This window comes from Coturnix japonica, chromosome 13, assembly GCF_001577835.2.
Source record: "Coturnix japonica isolate 7356 chromosome 13, Coturnix japonica 2.1, whole genome shotgun sequence".
NCBI lineage: Eukaryota > Metazoa > Chordata > Aves > Galliformes > Phasianidae > Coturnix > Coturnix japonica.
The window spans coordinates 6102589-6110106 of record NC_029528.1 but is presented as its reverse complement, the minus strand read 5'-3'; positions in this window follow the sequence as shown (position 1 = coordinate 6110106).

The following is a 7518-nucleotide window of genomic DNA, read 5'->3' as shown; positions in this document are numbered from 1 at the left end:
AATTATGGGTGTGGACCAGCAATTACAAACAAAGGAGTAATCAGATCTTTCTGATTTTCTTCTTATCAGCCAGCTTGCCTTCATGGCATTTTAAGATAATGAAATTTACTTTATATTTGCAACAGATTAGGGCTATGAGGATGTGGTCAGTTAATCCAGAACAGCTAACAAGCAGGAGATTATAAAGTACAGTAACATATGTACTTTTAGTATCAAGTTCAGCAGTTCTGTAGAATGGTGAATGCCATGAAAAAGTCTCTTTTGTCCACTGACCGGTTATTCTACATTATTCTTACTTCTCATCTTATACTTCTTTTACTTACGGGCAGAATGGGACAACAGCATGGTACTGAATCAAGGCCAGGCAGCACATCAGCAGAGAGATGGAAACGAGAAAGCTGCATTCTGGCTTCTAAACCTTTCCCTATAAAAACTGGGATGACAATTTCTTTTCAGAAGGAGCAGTGATGCATTGGCACAGGCTGCCCAGGGAGGTGGGGAATCACCACCCCTGGAGGTGTTAAAGAAATGGTCGATGTCACACCAAGTGGTACATGTTAGTGGGTATGGTGGGGGTGGGCTGATGGCTGGACTGGATGATTTTAGCAGTCTTTTCCAACCTTAATGATTCTGTGATATCATCCTTACTATATTGAATTGTGTTACATTATAGTCCCCTTGTGGCTAGCATTCACATACCTTTCCTCTCAGACACTGGAAAAACTCATCCCCCCCTAGACCTTCCACAAACTCAGACAACGTGTCTATATTTTAGTGCCACACTCCTGTCTTGTGTTATGCTCTCCTGCTGAAAGGAAAGCAGCTTTGAATAACCTTGGGATTCTGCAAACTGAGAGCAAGCACACCTGCAATGGAAAATTTCTAACTGGACAAGGGAACTGCTGAAATGCCAGAGCTGAAAGCATTTTATGTGCAAGTAACAGTACAGAAGATAGCTGATTGGGCTTGATTTAAAAATAAATAAATAAATAATGGAATCCATTTTTGGAGGCAGAATTAACTGACAGCATATATGCAACCACTTCAGCTGTTTACCAAGTGACTAGTGCATACAAATCAAGGTTGTTCGATGTCTAAATGCTAATGTCTTCATAGACTATGCAAGCACAAATTTGCACCTACAATAAGAGGAAGCCATTTTCTTTAAGCTTTAACAAATGTGGCTAAGAGAAAGGCAAAATGAATATTTCAGGGTGTGTATCTTGAAAGCTTTGGTGCAGTGGCACAGCTCCAATTAAATTCAATAGGAGCCTCACATCTAAAACCTGGAGCAGCGCTTTGAACAGTCCAAGAGTTTGATGTCAGAATACGACTTTCAGAGTCAATTGCTTTTGTTCAGCAGAAGCCTACATAGAAGAATGAAGCGTAGTCTCTTTCCTTACCCAAAGAGAAGGCTGAAGAGAGCAGTAAGAAGGATGATAGAAGTTCAGAGAGAGACTAATACAAATGTTTGTCCAGCAGTGTCTGAGGAGCCACAATGATATTATGTGTAATGGAAATAATTCAAAGAAGTTCGGCTTTGGTTCTTCCTTTACTCAACATCAGAGAAAATTCAGAAACAATTTTCATTTTCTTTGAACCAGTGAAGCCCTGAAGGATAAAGGAAGCTCCTGCATAAAAGGATCATCCATCCACTGATCCAGTTCTAATCATCATGATGGTAATGCTCTTACTTCCAGCAGGATTAATCTGATTGTTTGAATAAACAATTTTGCTCATCTGTTAGGAGCACTCAGAAAGCATAGATGTCTTTGGACCTGAGTACATCAGTGCTTTACACTGGATCGAGCGTGTGCTTCTGAAGATGCTCTCCTGCTTGTCTCCACTTGCTGGGCTGTGGTTCTCATCACAACAGCCTGTGCTTGGAGAACTCAATCTTAATTTGGGATAAAATTAGCTTGGAAAATGCATTCCAGGAGTTTACCTAAAGTTCTCCCTCCAGCTGGTGACCCACAAATCATGGGGCCAGGTTACAGCTACCTGAAGTAAAAGCCCCTGAAACGTGTGCATTGTTGGGGCTGGACCTTCAGAACCATTTTGCTCTACAGATGGTGGTTCTGTTGAGATGTACTATGCAGACATAGGCTCCATGACCTCTGGAGCACGGCTTCTGACATGTCCAGTCCCAGAAAAAATTTCTTATGAAAGATTTTGCATGTGCTAGAAAATCATTCACTTTCAGATCTGACAAGTTAGAACCTACTGATGGTGGCATTAATTTCAATAAATCCAATTAAAAAAACACCAATTAAACTACACTGTTTCTAGTAGGAATCACTTTCACTGCCACATTCCCCTCAAGCTCAAATGTGTTAAGTGACAACTTTTTGTCTCAATATTTTGCTCTGAAGATGTTTTCCCTTCCTATCATTTTCAGAAATTTATGTTATTTCATGACATGTCTGTGGCACCATGTCTACATATCATTATTGCAAGTTGTCATGTCACATTCTGCAAGTCTACTGCTGCCATGTCAAATCATCACGGAGCGGAGCAGAGCAGTCTCTTTTCTTTATCATTAAGGGCAGCTGCTGCTCTGTGCAAATTGAAACATCAATACACTGCAGAAGGGTTCCAGGCTACTGAAAACAGTTGCTCCTGAAATTAGTACACCAAATGCTTATCTGCTTTTCTTGTTCAAAGTGTTAACCTGTATCACTTCAACACAAACAGGAGGCACTTTGTTCAAGCAAACAAAGTGGAAGGGTTTCAAATATCCAGAGAGGCTGCATTATGATTGTCTAAACAGACAAAAAGAATGCGAGAGAAGGTCATATTTTTAGATACTGTTTGTATCCAAAAGTACAGGCAGGAATCACAGAACTGTGAAACAGTGTCATAGAGAAGCCTTTGACATAGCTAGAGATTTAAACTCGCATCATTTGCATTCCACTCTAGTGCTGTAACCATGAGCCATTCATCCTGGCACAGCAATGAGCTACATGGAGGAGAAAAAGAGGAAATGAGAGAAGCCAGTAAGATTCCAACACACTCGAGTAATGGTTTATATTTTCAGGCTCTGTCCCTGCCAATTGCTCAAGTAGGGTTAGAGAAAACAGAATTCAGAAAGTAAATTCCCCAGATATTGTCAAAAGGGTCATAAATTCCAGTTCCCTTAGAAACCTTTGAAAAAGAGGATTCCTACTGAGAAGAGATGCTCGTAAACCTGCAGGCAGCTCCCAGAGTCCTTTGGAAGCAGAGGTGGTCAGAGAGAGTCCTGTACTACCTGAAATGATTGCTTATGCTTCCTAACAGGAAGCAGGAGAAGTCGCAGGCACCCAACACTGCAGATCATTCTCCTTTCATCTCTTTAGTGAATAAAAATGCCAGGAGGGATCAAGTACATTGTATTATGCTATAGAGGTAAAAGCCCTTGATACACAAAAGATAAGAGTCACTGTGCCAAATAAGCAATGTGGGGGCTACATGAAATATCATGTGCTGGATGCAACTCCATTCAGTACAGACATTCTTCAGCATACACACGGCTTCTCTAGAAATACAACAGGCTTCATTGTGGCTAAAAGACAGATACAGGGAAAAAAGACCCATGCACATCCTATTCAAATCTTAGGGATCACAGCGCCAGTGACTGAAAGACAAAACATACCAAAACTTTCAGATAAAACAATAATTAAGAAAAAAACCGAAGCCGCTTCTGTTTACAGCAGCAAATAGGATAGGAATATAAAGCTTAAGGTAACCTTTGCTTTCCTACATTTCTGTGCCATACATATGCAAAGGAAGGAAGATGGGGAAAATTAAGTTTATGACCACAGTCTCCCACCAACAGCTTCTCAAAAGGATTCAAATTTAGTTTTCCATTAAGTGCACTGCAGTACTTTGATCAAAAGTTCACAAGTGCACGGAGGTTGTTTACATAAAATATAAACAAGCAAAGAAAACACAGGAAACTCATGAAAAGAGGAAACTGCAAATAATAATAAGAAAAGGCAGCATGATAAAACTGCAGAAAAATAGCTTTCACAAATATCTTGACCTCTTTCTTTTCCTTCTCCCATTCCAAGTTCAAAACATCCCAAACACCATTAGAGTGACAGATGCTACAACTTTATGAGGCATCCCCCTCAAATACTTGCAGGAGAAAAGGAAGCCACAACTTTCCTCTCCCAAAAGGATTCAAACACAGAACTCCAAGGCAGCAGTCATTCAGAGTGGGCACTGCTGCTCATCGTCCCATCCCATCTGGGGTTTGGGGTTCCAGTTCTTTGCTCAGCAGCTGGGACATCTCATTCTCAAATGGGAAAACACATTGATTTATTTGAGCCCTAAAACTACTAGAAGATATTTTAAGAACCTCAGCAACATTACCAGGAGTTTCCCAAGCAATCCCCTGCTAGTAAAACAATACAGGAGTAACATTGGCTGGATAGCAAGAGAGAAGCCACTGCTTCAGTCTTTTTTTCAATCGGATTGGAAAAATACTGATTAAAAGTCAGCCTTACACATCAGCTCACGGTAACCTGCTTTTGCACTTTCTTTCTCAGCAGACAGCAATGCTACCTTTGAAGATAACCATTCATGCATAAAATTACTAATAGAGACCATCTATCTGACGAATGTCTGTTCCTTAATAATTTATATCACTTGATCTATTTTCAAAGGTTAGCCTTACATTAAAATTACAGTTCTGAATAGGTCAGCCTGTTACTTAAAGATAAATTACTCCACCTCTTCATGCTGTAGTGTTGTGTTTTGTGTTTGATAATGATAGGCTCTTTACTCCCATGCTTTCCTATGCTATCTGAAGAGTAGCATAGCAAAGTACCAACACAAACTCCCTATAGTTCCTATTTCCATTCTTTTTCAGAGTCATTAAGGTTGGGAAAAGCCTCTAAAAGCATCTGTCCAACCATCAACCCTTCCCCACCACGCCCACTAATCGTGTCACCTAACATGACATACACCCTGTTCTCAAAAGCCTCCAGGCACAGCAACTCCCCCACCTCCCTGGGCAGCCTGTGCCAATACCTCAAGCAATCCAAACATCCCCAGCTTACAATCTCTTACCTGTTTTTAGCAGAGGCTTGGGAAAGACTCAGCACTCCAGGATGGAGCAATGAATCACTGATGCGTGATAGGACTATGCTAAAGTCTAAGCTTTATCATGCTGTGTGTGAAGTAAAATGCTGCATAGCTGGTACCATTAAATTCTTTGTAATTAAAGGATAATTTCCGCTCTCCTCTAGATAGATAAAGTAATAAAATGACTATATTTAAAGAGGAAATGCCAGTGTAGTGTTCGTGCATTTAACGACTACTCAGGAGAAGTGCATTGTAAATATAGTGATAACAGAGAAGCTCCTACTGTTTTCTGAACAGAATTTTGTGGTGGTAATCTCATCCCACTGACGTAGTCTGGAAAGTTACTGGACAACAAAATACTTGTAAAATAATACCTGGTATGTGTATTTTCCTCTGACTGAAAAGAATCGTAGAATTTAGTATTTCCAAGCTGGAAGAGACCCATAAGGATCACTGAGTGCCATCTGTGAGCAACCAAAGGTGCAAAGCTCTTCTCAGGCAGCACAGATATCCACATACCAGATTAGAGCACCAGTCTGTTTGCTCTGCAATAGCAGTATGAAAGGATGAGTTGAGCTGCATGAGTACAGCTCTCTAGAAGCAGCATTCAGTACTGGAAGAAGAACATGCAGAGTAGGAAGATTCCTCCCAGCTCAAAGCTGCTCTCAAGTATGAGGCTGCCTGGAAGAAGGACAGAGCTCCATCCTATGGAGAAACCACGTGGGCAGGAAAATTGAGACAGAAAGCAACACTGGTCATTCTGAGGAATCTCCCCTGCATCATGCTCCATGCACTAGCCCAACTGGAACAACTAGCTTTTGCTTTGCAGATATAAATGAAATGAAAACCTGCATGGCGCACTTGTGCCTGCTCCCAGCACAGTTCTCACTGCAAGCGTGGCATCACTCTGGGTGCACTCAGCATCCTATGAGTGGAGTGCTTTGTAGGCCACATGCAGCCAGCACAGGTAAGGCAGAACTATCCCTCTGCTATTGCAAAACCTGGGCAACAAGTGATTCATAACGAACCAAAGCAAGGTTCAGAGAGCCGCAGAACTACAAAAAGTAGGCCAAAGGAAATAACGGGTTGAAGATGTATTACAATTTTCTAGCTAACTAGATATGAAGGGCTGCAAAAATGACCATATCCCATTGCTAACCAGACCACCAGCTCTTACATATACTGGCAAAGACAAAAAGGCAGATCTGAACAGGAGGGTCTACCCCAACGTGAGGGGTTCAGAAGATGCAAAAATGGCACTGGGCACTGTGGCCCTCAGGGCCAAACTGCAGTAGCACACTTTTCTTCTGCTAGCAAATCTGAAATCTCACATTCAGTCTACTGGTCTTTATTTCCATGTAGATGGTTTCAAGGTCTATTTATTTCAGGGCTTGCAAAGCATAGAAAAACCTACATTGTATCATGTCTTCATCACAAGCCAAGCAGAGCCAAAGGAGGAAATTGTTTCAAATGAATCAATGTGGATTAACCCAGACCATCCGCCCCAGCAGTAAATTAATGCTGGCTTCCTTAAGTATCAGGTCTTTCAAAGTGTGGCTGATACCTCCACTTCCCTCATTCCAGTGTTTATAGACCTCTTTCTATCATGGCAGGATAGAACAGCCGCAGTTAAAAAATGACAATAAAGAAAGAAAGAATTAAAGCACATCCAGCACATGCTCTGGCTTCTCCTCGTTAATCTATCCCAGCAAGAGCTGAACAAGACAAAGCCTAATGCCTGCAACCCTCCCAGTCCATGTAGAGTCCCAGTGCTCAGCCATCAGTGCCATTTCCTGGGTCTTGGCACTACTCTCATCCTCCCTGTTTGGGGTCTCTTTGCCCTTTCCTTTGCCATGGCTCTTGCTGTGCGAGATTATCTGCATTTGTTCATCGTTCTGTGATCATCTGGAGGCCACACAGTAGGATGGCTGCTGCTTTAGCATGCACCAAATCAAATCAGTTCTAGCACGGTAGCTGGCAGGGCAGGCTCTCATGCCTTTGTTACCCTCTCAAATGCCAAGGCACTGAAATGCCAGCACTGTCTGAGCACACCCAGAGCCAATTACATTAGCCTTCTGCCAACCTGGGGCCTTGTCAGCTCCCAGGAATTAATTTGTGTTCTGCTGCAATGCACAACCAAAGTTTTAAGTTTCTTGGCCAATTTATTACAATTAGACTTTCTGCAACACTTCTGGTATTGCTTGTTTTTTTAAAACAATGATCCCACTGAGTCTGCAGTGCCAGGAACTGCTTGCTTGGTGCACTCCTCTGCTTCTTTACATTGATGGAGGTGCAAATACCACTTTTTCCATCCCCATCCTCTACTGCACGATAACATGAGTAAATTGAAGCAACCACCATAGTACTCAACTCTTGGACAGCCTGGCATTGAGCATGAGATACAGTCACAGGATGGGAAACAGTTAACACAGATTCTTCACTTGGGGGAGT